This window comes from Vanessa atalanta, chromosome 28, assembly GCF_905147765.1.
Source record: "Vanessa atalanta chromosome 28, ilVanAtal1.2, whole genome shotgun sequence".
Taxonomy (NCBI): Eukaryota; Metazoa; Arthropoda; class Insecta; order Lepidoptera; family Nymphalidae; genus Vanessa; species Vanessa atalanta.
Genome location: NC_061898.1, coordinates 3253390 through 3269460, shown reverse-complemented (window position 1 = coordinate 3269460; position 16071 = coordinate 3253390). Strand labels below are relative to the sequence as shown.

The 16071-nt window shown below is 33.8% G+C and overlaps 1 long non-coding RNA gene across 1 annotated transcript; it reads right to left on the bottom strand.

Moving 5' to 3' along the window:
- Nucleotides 1-3946: 3946 nt before the first annotated feature.
- On the bottom strand, nt 3947-7899 carry LOC125074857. The gene is made up of 4 exons (XR_007120163.1): nt 7780-7899; nt 6785-6867; nt 6095-6150; nt 3947-4217 (listed from the first exon to the last, which is right to left on the bottom strand). It is a non-coding gene; the product is annotated as an uncharacterized LOC125074857 (long non-coding RNA).
- Between the last annotated feature and the right edge of the window lie 8172 nt (nt 7900-16071).

Sequence of the window (16071 nt, the reverse complement as noted above, 5' to 3'; positions counted from 1 at the left end):
CACAAAAAATCCAAGACGTGACCCAAAAAGAATCTTCAGGAAACGTTGCACTGGCTGTTACAAAGTTTTTATTGAAGAAGGCTGTACAGCAGCGGAATCAGCCCGCAAAGCAAAAAAAACTGATATGGAGTGTCTGGGGTGCCATAAAGCTTTCTGTCTGAATTGTTTTAACAGGTGCCATTAAAAATAAATTCGAAAATTATAAAAATAATATAAAATCAATAAATTAGATTAACATATTATTGTTTTATTTTTGCCCAAAATACACGCGACCTTTGATAGTGAAAACTGGCAACCCTTATAAAAAGGTAATCGGGTTTTCACGTATATTTTTTCTTTAGTTCATTACTCACACGTGTAAGTTCATATAAGCATATTAGCTCATACATGTACAGAGTTACAAACTTAAAACTTGGGAAGGGCTCATGCCCCATTGATGGGGCATTCACGTACGGTGAGTTGCTCAAAATGCCCCATCGATGGGGCATGCACTGCGAATGTGTTAAAGTGCTGATAATTGGCGCATTCACCCTATTTGAGCAAGCCACTGAAATGATAAGCGGAGATCAATATCCGACATCTAGTTTAATAATACCGATTATTTATGGGTTGTTTGATAACATTCAAAGTTTGGGCCCCAGAGTCTCCACAACAGTCGGTACAATATTTCTGCAAACACTAAAAGAAAATATGAACAATCATTTATTGGATTACGAATCTCGAAGAGTTTGTCGTATATCCACCATACTGCATCCCGTTTTCAGGAATAGCTTCAGACATTTGAATAATAAATTGGCTGCTAAAGAAGCCGTAAAGGCAGAAATAAATAATATTATCAGTCAGAAACCTACCCCAAGTCACAGACATAGACACGTTAAGTATTGCTAGTACTAGTAGAAACAGGTCGCCCAGATTTGCTAGGATTTTTAAAAAAGAATCTCAATAATGGAGGTATCACGTCAGCCACAGCAATCAACTTAATAAAAATGTACACGGAAACACAATTTCCACATAACAGCCATAACTGGGATGATGTGGTTCAATTTTGGAAATTCAATAAACATTTGGCGCCTTTGGACGAAATAGCGTTCAAATATCTAGCTGTGCCAGCAACTTCTGTTCGGTCTGAGAGAGTTTTCTGCAACAGGTCACATATTAAATGATCGAAGAAATATGTTGCGCCATGATGCAATTGATATGTTATGTTTTTTGAATCAAAATCAGAATTTATTATCTTTATAATACATATGTATAGAAATAAGATCCAGAGTCCTATCAATCTCCCAATTTGGTTTTTTGTTTCAATTAATAAAAAACATATTTTAAAATTAATGGTTTTCTTCACCGGATATCACCGGTGAATCTCCGGAGTTCGGCAAATTACCGGTGAATATCACCGGTCCGCCAGATTTCGCTCCGGTGCAAACCACTAGTCAGAACAGCCCGCAGACTCGAACAACAGAGCGAAAACCAGTTTTTTGAAGAGTCTGGAGGGCAACTCTATGGACCAGGTATCGCTGATTAGCATATTAATGCGGTAAGTTCAAGAAAATTACGATTTTTTATATACGAAAACTGACGCACTGATTGATTTCTCGGTTTTTCATTTTTAAGATTTTTCCTAATTGGCGGGAAAGATAAGGAAAAACTAAACGTCCTATCGAAACGAAACAAAATGCATTATATTCGGGATTAAATTCTCTTTTAGTTGAACCTAAAAAACCTTCAGAAAGTTAAGATTAACCCACATTTTAAACAAATTAAAGTGGACTTTTTAAAAAAAAAAAATTTTTTTTTTATTTTGCGAAAAATTTTTGAATTTTTTAGTTTTTGTTGAATTTTCTTGGTTTACTACTATTAAGAAGTAAAATTTTTTTGGGTTCTTTGTTTCAGATGGAAATTGCGACCTGCACCTTACCCGCCGCACGACAAATGCACACTCGAGGTGCCTCGGCGAAATGTACAAGCATTTATAACATATATCTTATTGAAAAAATTTGAGAAGACTGCTGAATGTATAACAATAAAACCTGAAAGTTTTGTTTTAATCGGATATTTCTTTCCTTCCCAAAAAAATCCTTGAAAAAATCGATTTTTCGAAGCCTCTAACTTCTTAATAATTTGAGAGGTACCACATTTAGAATACTGAATTTAGGTTTCCAATAAATTGATTATTTTCATTTAACTGTAAATTAGAAAGCCATGACTTGACCATTTTACATTTTTTAACAAAAAACGTAAATATGATTTATCAGATTTTGTTCCGACGCTCCTCAATTTTAAATACTGAGTAATCCCTTAAACCCCAAACATTCATCAGTGACCATGAAGTGACTAACAATAATTTACCAGTTTCTTCAAGTGTGACGTCCATCACTCCACCAAATCTCAGAGAAACAGGTGAAAATTAATCAACACCAGGAACATCCGCAGATCAATTGACCTCTTCTCAAATTTAAAAAGATATTGAAATAGGGGTCCCAAAAAATAATGAAGTTCGTAAACGTAGCGAACAGGTTCGCAAACTTTTGACTTCAGAGGAGCATATAGCATTAAGAAAGGACAAAGAACGAAAAGACTTAGACACAGACGTAAAGATAATCAAGAAAAAAAAATTGGTTAAAACCAAAGATTCAGAGATCAGTCTTCTAACGGATACAAATAGGATTAGAAAACGAAAAGCTGTAAGGCGTATTAGCGAAAGCAGTTTTTGATAAATAGCATTTTAGATAATAAGCAGATAGATACATGCATATTTAATACTTGATTATACTGATATAAGTGAATGTTTTATTATTGTTTATGTTCTTTGTTCTTACATTACAATCAACAATTCAAAGAGACTTCTCTTAACGAGAACGCCCTTACATCCAAAAGTCAATTCAATCCACAACTATACAGAATCTCATACTGCAAACGAAAATTCTTCAGTGACATTTATGAATATTTTAAAAATTGTTTTAATGTCCGAAGTCAAATCTGAAGAAAAACAATTCATTGAAGTTCGAACTAAAGATAATAACAATCTTGACAACTTTAAATATATCTCAACGGTTAGTCGAGCTCAGAGCAACCTCGCCGGATCAGTGCCACCAATTCACCTATTCTGCCTCCAACGGCAATCCTCTGTATCGCTGCCATTCGATTGGTAATGATATGAGACAGAATGGTACAAAACAATAGAACGCAACTTTTGTTCCAGAATTAATATTTCAAGTCGCAAGTATTTACCAGCGCGCTGACCAATTGCGTGAGTTTGTTTATTTGTTACGCTTTCAAATCTTAACTTCTCAGCCAATCATGAAATTTTGACACATACCCGCCCCCTCTCCCTTAATCGCGGCAAGCTGCTCACGAAAACTGGCAAGCTGTAAAATTACTTTTTGAACATCACACAACAGAAACCGAGCAGGATACAACAGATTGCCAATAACAATGTTCAATCTACCAATGTCATTCAAACTATTCCCAACAAACACCAAACAAACCGATAGACAAACCAAGCAACCAAATCAGTCTACTAAAATATAAATAGCTCACTTCCTACGAATTAATAGTTATACCTTATTTTATCACAATAACGTAAGTATTACTATTGACTAATGTTATACCGTTGAATCATTTCCCCAGATCGGAATACTTAATAGATTCTCAAGAACAGCCCGGAGTTTGGAAGCTGGAAGTATGTACAAGGCCTTACCTCAAGGGCAACGAAAGCACTTAAAGCCATGATCCTGAACCTGAACTCTATTCGCGTCGGATTTGCCGTCCCATCGGATTCTAAAGGGGATAGATAGAACCAGTGTTTTACGCACACATTTGTCCACTAAAATATGTCCTGCTTTAGTCTCCCTTGAGATTAGCTGCCGTATTGGAAATCAGTCAAAACAACATTATCATTATAGAAAGGTTCGATTCATTTTCAATCAATATACTCTTAAAATATTGAACTGATTTTAATAATTCTTTCACAGTAATAAATGTACTTTATCTAGAGTAGACATTGCATTTCACTATGTATATCCTTTTATTGCGACAAACTTAATTCCACGCGGTGAAGCTGAGGATACAGCTTGTAAATAAAAATAAACAAACGTAGCAGTGACGTGAGGTGAGTGTTTAATTTAACTTATAATTCAACTCAACTCAACATTACAAGCGGCAATCACACAAAGTGAAGTGAAGCATTCCTTCAATGCTGAATGTTTCCACTGGACCTGGAAAGAAAACATAAAACTTTTTAGAAACAATACAAAACAGTAATATAATTCTCATTTGCTGTCGAAATAGCTAGGCAGCCTGGCAAGTCTTTTCGTACTTGGTTTTAGGGCTTTGCACAAGCCAATCTGGATAGGTATGGTATCACCCACTCATCAGATACTTTACTGCCAAAAAACAATATTTAGTATTGACTTGTGAGCACATGGAAAATAATGTCTCAGTTCCCAAGGTTGTCGTGGTTTGTGGCTCATTGTCATCTTAAAAATGGTTAAAATCTCTTACCACATCAATGTCTATGGGTAATGGTAATCATTTACCACCAGGTAGCCCATTTGGCTATATACATAATAAAAAAAGAAACCAACAGCCAGATGTGCGGGATAATTTCTCACCAACTAAATTTAGGACTGCGTGGTTTAAAATTAAAGTATCTTATCATCATTACCAACTAATATTATTCTTTCACCAATTTAGCATAAAACTGCTGCGGGTTCAAGCAAACGATGAGAAACTCAAAATACACTTTAAAGACTAATGAAAAACATTTACAGTATGTAATTTTTCTATATGCTGGACTAAGGTCTACCATCTCCTTTCGAGGAGATCTGGGGTATTAACGACATCGTGACTAGACCAAACTCACATGGCTTTGGTTCTGTCAGTGTTCAGCCACTACTGAGACAAGACAAAATTTTAACACAAATTAAATCCATGAAAATTCAGTGGTGTTTGCCTTTGCTTACACCCCAAATCTTTGGTTAATATTCTCGTGTAACCACTGGGCCATATTGTCTTTTACACATATCAGAATATTAATTAATAATTATTAACAATTAGTTGTCACCTGCGCCTTTGCTCACATTATAAATCAAAATCTATATTATTCAAGTAGAATTTTTTTCTTTTTAATCGTCATTTAACAAACGATATTAAGTAAAGCTACCACCGGTTTGGAATATAGATTCTACCGAGAAGAACCACCAAGAAACACAGTAGTTACTCTTTTTCAACATCTAAAAATACAGTCATGTTAGTTAAATACAATTATATATGTATGTAATATATCCTGCCTGGAAGTCGACAAGCATTAACTCCAAGCTTTTTTATCATCTATATAATCTTGTATCGAATAATATGCCTTCATCACCAATGTATTTTTTACAAATGATTTGAATTTATGAAACGGCAACATTAAAAATATTTGCAGAATTTTATTATATTTGACGACCTCCGTGGTCGAGTAGTGTGTACACCGGTTTTCATGGGTACCCAAAGTCCCGGGTTTGATTCCCGGCCAAGTCGATATAGAAAAAGTTCATTAGTTTTCTATGTTGTCTTGGATCTGGGTGTTTGTTGTACCGTCGTTACTTCTGATTTTCTATAACACAAGTGCTTTAACAACTTGCATTGGGATCAGAGTAATGTATGTGATATTTTCCAATATTTATTTATTATATTGTTGTCATAATAGTTGATTGTCAGGTGTTCCTTAGGGTCTAACCTTGCTTCATCCCAAATTTCATCAAATTCGATTCAATGGTTTGTGAAAGAGTAACTTACTTAAACTTAATAATATTAGTATAAGCTCAAATGTACTCCATACAAATCAACAACTGCTTTGTATTATGTAAATAATCGAGTATATTTTCAATAAAATTAAAAAGATTATTTACTTTGTGTGTGTATATAACTAAACATCTAATGGACCAATTTAGATGAAAGGTTAGGTGATGCAGCCAGTTTCCAGGCAAACATTTTTTGACAAATCAATAAAATGTTTATTTCACATAGAGTAATTGGTACGAGAATCTAGTCCTTCATAAAGTATGAACATGAATAGCCTATAACAATTAATAATACAATTTGTACTCACAGATATCACAAGTGGGAAGACTTTCAAATTGATTCATTCACGACTTTGTTCTCACACTGAAATGCAAATTATAAACAAATTAAATCATCAATGTTTATTAAAAATAACATAACATTAGTCTAATTAGAAAGAGAAGATTGAATTTATCATTTAAAAATACTTATTAGATAAGTAAATAATGGAAATTTAACCTTGTTATAACTTATAATGTTTATAATACTGTTTAATATATATAAAACACATCTATACTAATAAAAAAAGCTTGAGAGATTTGTATTTTTGTAATGTAAATACTTATTGATATAACAGAGCCTTCAAGCCAAGCAGTTAGTAGTATAAATAAAAAAAAAAATATAGCAGGTTTGCAAGTTCCAAAACACAAGGTACCACTGTTTTTAAGTGCTTAATATACTATGTTTTTAAGTAAGACCATGTTGTGCAGAAACATTTCAAGCTAAAGTAAAATTATCATGAAAGAGAGAAACTTAAAGTTTCATAGTGATTCCTGTTAAAACTATAATTGTATATACATTTTATAGTTTAACATTAATTTTATGTTAAATATTATAACATATCATCTTAGTAGCCAAGATTGGTGTCATTATATAATTCTTATTTAATTAGTAGCTTTTGGTTTAGCTTATATTTAATTGAAAAGTAACAATTCATTGCAAATCAAGTGGTACTCACACAATTGAAGTCAATCAGCCAGGACCACATAGATATGTTACTTGCTGCCTGCCGAGGTAGTCTGCAAAGCCACCCATGGTAAACTGGAAAAAGTTACTTGTAGTTAGTATCTCTGTAGTATAGAATGACTCATGAACCTGATAATACCCCCCGCAGTCATTGACACAGTAAACAAAAAATAAACATCTCTTACACCGACTATGCATCACCAACCTCGGGAAGTGAGATGTTATGACCCTTGTGGCTGTAGTTACACTGGCTCACTCGCACGTCATATTGAGAGGTTTCAATGAGATCATGTTAAAAAATTATATCTTTACATTGGAACATGAGTTCAGAATAATGATTAACGAACATGGTATTCTTATTAGATTTATCTTTAATAATAGTTAAAATTAATAATAAAAACATAAGGATGGCATAACAATGACGCTGTTTCTAGCAAGATCCTAGAGGACTTCTTTTAAATCATGGAACACATTATGCGTTTATACAAAGGAATTAATAATAGTCTGCGTGATTTGATCATGTTGGTTGAATAGCGAGAAAAAATGAAGGCTGAAGAAGAATCATAATTTTAACCTTGGGGTAGATAGCTCAAAAAATATATAGAAATTTTACCTCGCGATTCATAGACTGCTATGGTAGAAAACATTAGCAAATTTGCTTTACATCCAACAAAACAACGCTTGCAATTTTTGGCCGCCATTGTTAAAAGAAAATTTATTAATTTTACATAGGTATCTATTTAACATCCTTTATTTGATTAAAAATGCAAATTATTAGAACTATTCTTGAATTAAATTATGAATATTACGTAACAATTGCAGGTAGTCTGAACTGATGTTGACTACACAATGTAATTTTGATGTTTAAATTACAAAATTTTTGAATTTAGTTTACAGTTAAAGAAAACGAAATTCAATACGAAGCGATGATGATCATGCCTTGATTGAAAAAGTATTTATTATATAAAAAAATATGTTAAGACTTACATATGAATTGTTTGATAACAATATAGCAAGCACTTTCATTTTAATTAAATAAAATCGAGAGAAAGTTCTAAGGTACAAAAACTGACTAAACTCCGAAATAAGAACATGAACGGAGCAGTGAGCACGGTAAAAGTGAAAAAGAAATCATATAATTTGAAGCAACTGGAACTCGCATCAATAGTACCAACATTATAAGAAGAAATCGATTAAAATATTTTTTACTCGATTATCATTGCTATAATATAATAATATAAATATAGTATGTATAACAACAAAAATATTGAAATATAAATATATATTTTCCTTAACTTTAAAATGTTCTGAAAATGTTTCAAAATATTCTGTTGTCTGTCTGTTAAAGGATGTAATACACATGTTATGTATTAGCACGAAAGTTTCAAGCAGATTCTTCATAAAATACAAATAGTATTAATATTTATACAAAAAATATATTTCAAATCTATTGTTTTGTGTTATCAATGACACGAAGACACATTTAAGTTTTGCAGTCGAGACTTAACTTATAATGTTTTGAAGATAATGATCTAAGTACTATTCACTAGAAAAAAAACTCTATTCTTTAAAAATAATTTGATTTTGTAGAGATGTCTGAGATACATTTTCCAATGCTGTCTTTTTCGATATTTACATTGTTATGAGTATCAAAAACGTAAATATGAAATATATTTTTTTATGACTGATTCAAAATTCCTAATTGTTATTTCAAGATTAAAGCGTTTTAATATATGTTACTCTTTTGAAAAATATAAAAAATTCTATTACAATGTGCAAGTTTTTTATATATTTTTTAAGCGTTTGAGTGTGTATATATTTTGTCATAATGTATTTGTAGCAATAGTAAATAGCAGTACGCCGTGTGATTTATCCGAGTATCCGATCGTTGACCAGAGATAAAGTTAAAATTCTCACTTCCGGAATTGAAGATTGAATTTCTTATTTTGATTTATTAAAAAACAACACTAATATTATTTTACTTACAATTAATTGTATGGACTGAAAAAAACATTAGAGCTCGTATCTTTTTTTCTTTTTTGTTGATGTTAGTTTATTATAATAAACCAATATGCTTATAAGCTTAATAGCTAAAAAAAATGAGTATAGGGTACTGGCACCAGTAGTCGGCATTTTAGTGGTAAGTTTGGGTTCAAACTGATATAAGAAAATATTAGAAAGAGTTATTTATTAAAAAAAGACTCATTTATTAAACTTTGTTACAAAATTAACAAAAATTACAAACTTATCCTTTAATAAAGTGAAAAATATGTTTTAACAAAATAAGGCACATTTCACCAGTGCTCAGTCGCCAAAAACTAGTACTCGGCCATATTGCCACCAGTGGTCAGCCTCACTTGAGATCAATAGTTTCAAGCTTAAAGACTAAGAAAATTAATAAACAATTAGCCCGGTCAAAGAATAGGATTAGACCCTAATAGGATTTAACTGTGCCCTAATAATCACAACAATTAAATACCTATCTAACTTATATTTAAATCAGTCGGAAAATTCTTCAGTAACATCAGTATTTAAAAAGTTTTCAAGTTCTTTTTCACTTGTAAAAGTTTGTCGCCGATTAACAATTTTTTTCAGGAGCTTCTCTTCTTTTCAGGTTTCTGTGTCAGGAGATTCTGGAGATAGGAGTATGTCACTGAGAATTTTAATTTTATTTTGTTTAGTTTCCACTAAGTCACAGCCTACCTTCTGCGCTTCTTCAGCTATGTCATTCAAATCTTCCAATTTCCTTTTTTTTGTGCATTTTATGCTCAATTCCTGATTAGAATCATCATTTTTCTTCTTTGTAGTCTTCTTCACTTTACTTTTGGTAGAATTTAGAGCTGTTTTTTTTCCTGTTTTTATTTTAGTTTTGCTTCTTTATTTTTTTGCTTCTGTAACTTTCTTTCCTGAATAGCATCTTTCTTTTTTTGTTTCTCTTCTTCTTTAGATATTTCAAATTGTCTCCATTCTTCCGAAGAAATTGCGCCAATTCTGTTCATCACTCTAGGAGTGGCAGATTTCTTAATTGGTGATGGTATAATAAGGTGTTTTCGTACAAAAGGTGATACTTTTGGTGACTTAACTTGTATAATAGAATCTGTCTGTATTTTGTCATCTCGAAGTTCATTTCCTTGAATTATAGAATTGCTATATATTGGCACTAATATTAAACTATTATTAACTTCAAATGATCCTAGATTAATGTCTTCGTCCAACAAATTGTTATTATCAAAAGTGAGATCGCCAAGTATAAGATTATTTAAATAACTAGTAGGTACATTGCGTTATTAACTATATTTATTTATATAAGGTTTTACTAATAATAATCTCCATGAGGATTCGATGTTTTGTTTATAGCATTAATTTGTAATTATAAGATATTCATTTACCCATTTCATTTCACCAACAATTAATTTAATAAACAGGTGCATTTGAATCGTTGGAAGTATTCAAGTGCATCGTTATTTTTAAATTTCTGTTTATTTTATATGTCTTTTCTATATTTGGGAAGAAAATTTTAGTCATCCCTGCCGTTTCTGCGTTTGTTTCGTTCCATCTATGTATCGTTCTTTGCCTCAATGTCCACTTATATATGACAGTGGCCGTCTATAATAATGGGCTGTGGTCTTACTTTTTAGAGCTGTCTCTTTTGCCAGTTGGTCTGCTCAGGAGGGAGGAATCAGGAAAATTCGGTTGTTATACATTTTTCTGTATCGCCACTGCGATCCCGTTCGTGGTGATTTGGTTCACTAGCGTTTGAAGTGCCGATCTTGAGTCACTAATGATATTCACAGATGAAAGAGATTTTCTTAGTTTGGTAATAAATATTCAGTTCGGTTGCTATTAATTAATATGATATCATGGTCTTATACCATAACACATGAAAATGTGTTAAATTGCATACAAAGGAATAATACATTACATTTACATCAGCAGCCTGTAAATTTCCCACGGCTGGGCTAAGGCCACCTCTCCCTTTGAGGACAAAAGTTTGAGCATATTCCACCACGCTGCTCCAATGGGGGTTGGTGGAATACACATGTGGCAGAATTTCGTTGAAATTAGACACATGCAGGTTTCCTCACGATGTTTCCCTTTACCGCCGAGTACGAGATGAATTATAAACACAAATTAAGCACATGAAAATTCAGTGATGCTTGTCTGGGTTTGAACCCGAAATCATCGGTTATGCACGCGTTCTAACCACTGGGCCATCTCGGCTCAGGAATAATATTTACTGTAAATAACAATTTGTTAAAAAATACATATTATAAAAAAAGAAGTGAGAAAGTCTTGTATTGAAAATTAGCATTCAGCGCCATCTATTAGCGCACAGCGATTAACAGAATTCCAGAAATGGCAGCGTGAAATTACTTTATTATTAAAATTTGATGGACAAACCAGAAAGTTAAGGTTAAGTTAAAAATCTAGAGGCAATAATTTTCTTTTTAATAAGCTCGGTCGATTATTTTTTGCATATATTTTAATTATTGGAATAAATAAATACCTATATGGCGAAAAAATTAAATACTTAATTTCTGATTGAATTTGCTAGTTATATAGTATATAATATTGCTTTCACGTGCGACTAATATCTGATTGTACTGTTTAGTGACGAATACTAAAGGAAAGTCTATTTCATGTTGATTTATGTTACTTTTATGCATATTGAAAATAACTTCATGAATTATAATTACATATCTTACTTAGGTTCGTTTAATACTCGTATAAAAGCAAAATATTTTTCACAATAATTATATAGGTATGTGATGTTTTTTTTCATTTAAATTAATTGATTTTAAGTAACTACTGCTCTGAGTGTTTTGTTTGTCCATCAAATATATGTTATAGATGTAGTGAATAATCCTTTCCTTTCGTATTTTCTCGGAAATGTTCGTTTTTGTCTTACTACTTCACTCGCACTCAGTACCCATCGAGACAACGTAGGGAACGGTCGCATTGCAAGAGGAAGTATCTATATAGAGTAGTTAATACCACAGAAATATTTTGTTGGTATTTATGTTAGATTTTGTGATAAACTTCATGGACTCGTGTACTAATGCAGGCCACCTATATTTTGATATACTTTTTACATTTTACTCTTGTCTGTCATTTTTGTAAATAATAAACATTGATTTTATTCGATCCACATTAACAAATCATATTTATTTATATTAATTTCTCTGCTGGTATTTTTTGTTTTATGTTGAGGTGTCTTTTTTGTTATGTCATAGTATTTTTAATTAATTACAAAAATTTATTGTTATAAAAAGATCTGCAAAATCCTACTGTAGTTTTGACTTATAGTTAGACTTTTGGGGTTCCAATCCTTATAGAATCATTAGATCATCTCAACCAGAATTTGGTTTTTATCAGTGCGTTTTATTGAAATAAAACGTCCTCGGTAACTAGTTATATTTTTGTTTACCTAACGAATTCTTTATATTATAGAATCGTGGTGGTTTTAACATCTCATTGTAATATACGTCAAACGGGCAGTTTGACATTTGACATTGATAAATAAAGTATGCGATTTATTTGATACCTACACGTAATTTAATAATACAGTAATTCATAGACACATCGGCACCATTCGGGTGTTATCGTTGTTCCGAGTTTTGCCGATAGGAAAGGATTATTCACTACATCTGTAACAATAATAAAATATCGTGTTGCCATCTCTTGTGTCCCGTGCAGTCAGTTAAACGTTGTGCGCTAATAGATGGCGCTGTATGTCTATTTTCCGCAATTTTCTATGCAACATTTCGAAACAAAATGCAAGGGATTATTTTATAATATTTATTTAAAATATTATGAATAAAAGATTTTTTTATGCATTATAATAATTAATTATTCTATATGATGTTAAAGCTTAATTTAATTTTACTTATTGACATTGACCACAACTTGTAATTGACTTTTTAAGCAGATAATACTAAAACAATTATATATAATACCTTATTACACAAATTATAATAATTTAAATACAATATAGTTGCTAAATAATTGGATGTCATTATTTTATGGATTTAAATCGTCATCACTACGAAACTTCACGAATAACTGTGAAAATCAAAATTACTGACTATTCCAGTAATTGTAATGTCAAGTTAAAAAATTGCAACCAATAAGTTTGACTGCGTCTTCCTTCCTGTTGTGCGTATTTACCGAACATAATTTATAACATAAATGACAATATATACAGAATTACTGACTTCTAGGCAGGATATATAAAAAAATAATTGTTGTTTACTGACATAGTCTGTAATTAAAATTGTGGCAAAGAGTAACTACTGAGTTTTTTGCCGGTCCTTCTCGGTAGAATCTACTCTCCGAACCGGTGGTAGCTTTAAATTTAATTCAACAGTGTAACATGTAGATTCATAAGTGTTTTTATGAGCCTACTTGATTAAATAATATTTTGATTTAGAATTTACAATTTGCAGACAAACTTCATAATAATAAAAATATACTAATATTATCTACCCACGTGGCGCTGTACGTACGAGGCGAGTAGCGAGTATGTTATGGAAATGGCTGACATTTATAATTGGAGTTAATAATGTAATTCTTATGTATACTTATTACATTTTCATGAGTAATGTTACAGTACCATATAATATTAATATAAGGCAGTCAAACTATTCTTTTATTTATTTTTTATTTTTTTTTTATTGCCCGGGAGGGCAAATGACTCTGCTCCACCTGATGGTAAGTGGTAGCAGAGTCCAAACGCGACGACGGCTAGTGCAGTTGGGAAAGGTGATCTGCTCTAGCCGCCCCCGCCTTGCCGGCCCGCAAGATGCCTCTTCACGCCTCGCTTGAAGGAACCCAGGTCATAAGAGGAGGGGAATACGTGCGCTGGTAAAGAATTCCATGTTTTGGAAGTGCGACAAAGAAAAGAGTTGCCAAATTTCTTTGTACGCGATGGAATTGATGTCACAGTTAGGCGGTGACATCGAGAACCAGCACGCGTGGACTTGTGAAGGAAATTTTATTTGTTAAATAAAAACAGTTGTTTCGTTTTATGACCCTGAATCGCGCTATCAACTTTTTGTACAGCACTTGCTATATATACAATTACACTGACAGATTATATCCCACCGACTACGTTCTGAGCCGAAGTGCGATCTCATAGGAGACACCCTCAGGACTGAACGTCACTCTCGAGCCCAAAAGGGTTCACTCTAAGGCAGAGTCGTAACACTCGCCCCCAACGTTCGGTGACGCTGCAAAGGCCAGTAGGGCCAACAGCAACTCTCAACCATGATACAAAAAAAAAAAGATTATATCGGGGGCAACCTCATTCTGGCATCGGGCGCGCTCGTATGTCAGCAATCCGATTGCTTGTCTAGACGCGCAATCGTTACAGTTCTGTTCGCGCGAAGTGTTCGAAATAGGCATCCTCAGCGTAGATGTGCAGATTATGTTCCGGCGAATTCGTGCTTAAGCCTGTTCCGGTGAAATCGTTCGTCTCGTTCGTTTAGTGTGTGATTCGTACAATATCAGTGTTGGTGGTAAGTACCCCAGTGACTTACACACCTTATTTGCTAGGCTAGGCACACATCTCTGTTATACACAATAACAGAGTCACATTAATAACCATATAGGGAAACATTTGTAAAATTTGCATTTGCCTACCAGGCAGGGAGGTATCGTCCCCCACTGGTGGGCGGCCATGGCCACCACCATCAATGCCTTCGAGGGACTCCTCAGGTATCTGGAGGCAAACCATCCGGAAATTTTAACAAAGTTTGCCCAAGCCCAAAATCCTCCGGTGATCCACATGGACCAACCGGCCTCCCCAGACCAAAGGTCTGACTCGCCAGTTTCCTACCTCTCTTCGCAAGAGATGGAGGTACTTCCAAATCTGACTCGGACGGTTTCGAAACCGTCCAGAGAAAGAAAAATAAAAAAAAGGAAGACAGCCTCTCGCAAGGCGTCTCCTCCACCCAAGAGGGTGCAACAGGAGAGGAACGGATCGCTCCCCCCTGCGCCCTGTCATCCCTACCCCGCCCAGGCAACCCGCCTCGAGCGAACAGGTTACAGCTAGGCAGCCAGCTCAACAACAGGCTAGCCAAACAGCTGACCCCCTCTCAAAGGCCGAACGCCGCCTCAAGGCCCCTCCTCCTGTCTTCGTACAGGATAAGGCAGCTTGGGAGAACATCTCCAAAGAGATCTCTGAAAAGAGAATAAGCTATACTAAAGGCAAAAATACCTCACAAGTTATCAAGGTTTTGGTCCCGACATCAGACGACCGTAGACGTCTGACTGCCTACCTGAGAGCCAAGGAGGTTGGCTTTCATTCTTATGCTCTAGAGGAAGAGCGACAACTACGCCTAGTAATACGCGGCCTCCCTAGAGAACTCGGCACCGAGTTCATCCAGGAGGCGCTGAAGGTCTAAGCCCTTCCGGTCCGCGAGGTACACAGGTATAAATAATAATAATAAAACTAACCGAGCCCATCCATCAAGAACCTCTAACGGTAGGCCCATCTAGAAGCTATTTTTCAGACGTCAAAGCAAGGAACCAAGCACTCTTTGTTCTAAGTAGATTATACCCGATGCTGTGCAATATAGAAACTTTTGTATTTCCTATAAACTATTATTACCGATTATGGTTGAATTAAAGAAATCAAAATAACTACACCATTCTGAATACTCACCGGAAAACGTTAACAACGGCAGCTTAGGTAACCTAACACTTGTACTACACTTACCACAATCAGATTTACGCTCAGAATTATTATCACTATCACTACGCTCAATAATTGACTTACGCTTTAAGAATTTATTATATTTCGCACGAATATCGATCACTTTGTCCATAAAATTATCACGGATTTCCTCCTGTTCGGATTCTACAAATAATTTTTGAGATATTAAAGTTGATTCGATTTTAGTCTGTGTTTCTTCAAACTGAGAACGAAGTAAGTCTAAATCACCATAACTCGCGTCGAACTATCAACTAAATCCGAACTTTCGTAATGCAACATACGGTCTAATTGCTTAACGAGAAATTTTCTATGAAATAATAAATGATTTAAATCCATATTTAACACAATACAATTATTATTTTACAAAACACGAGACTAGCTAAGGAATAAGATTTATATTAAATTCAAACTAAAAAAACAAGTTGTCCTAAGCAAACAATCATAATTGTTATGACACTAAATATAATACTAAACTTTTTAACTCGACTGCGTTATAACACGACGCGTCCGGTCTATATGGTGCGGTTGCGCATCGACCGACAATATCACAAAATATGAAGGTA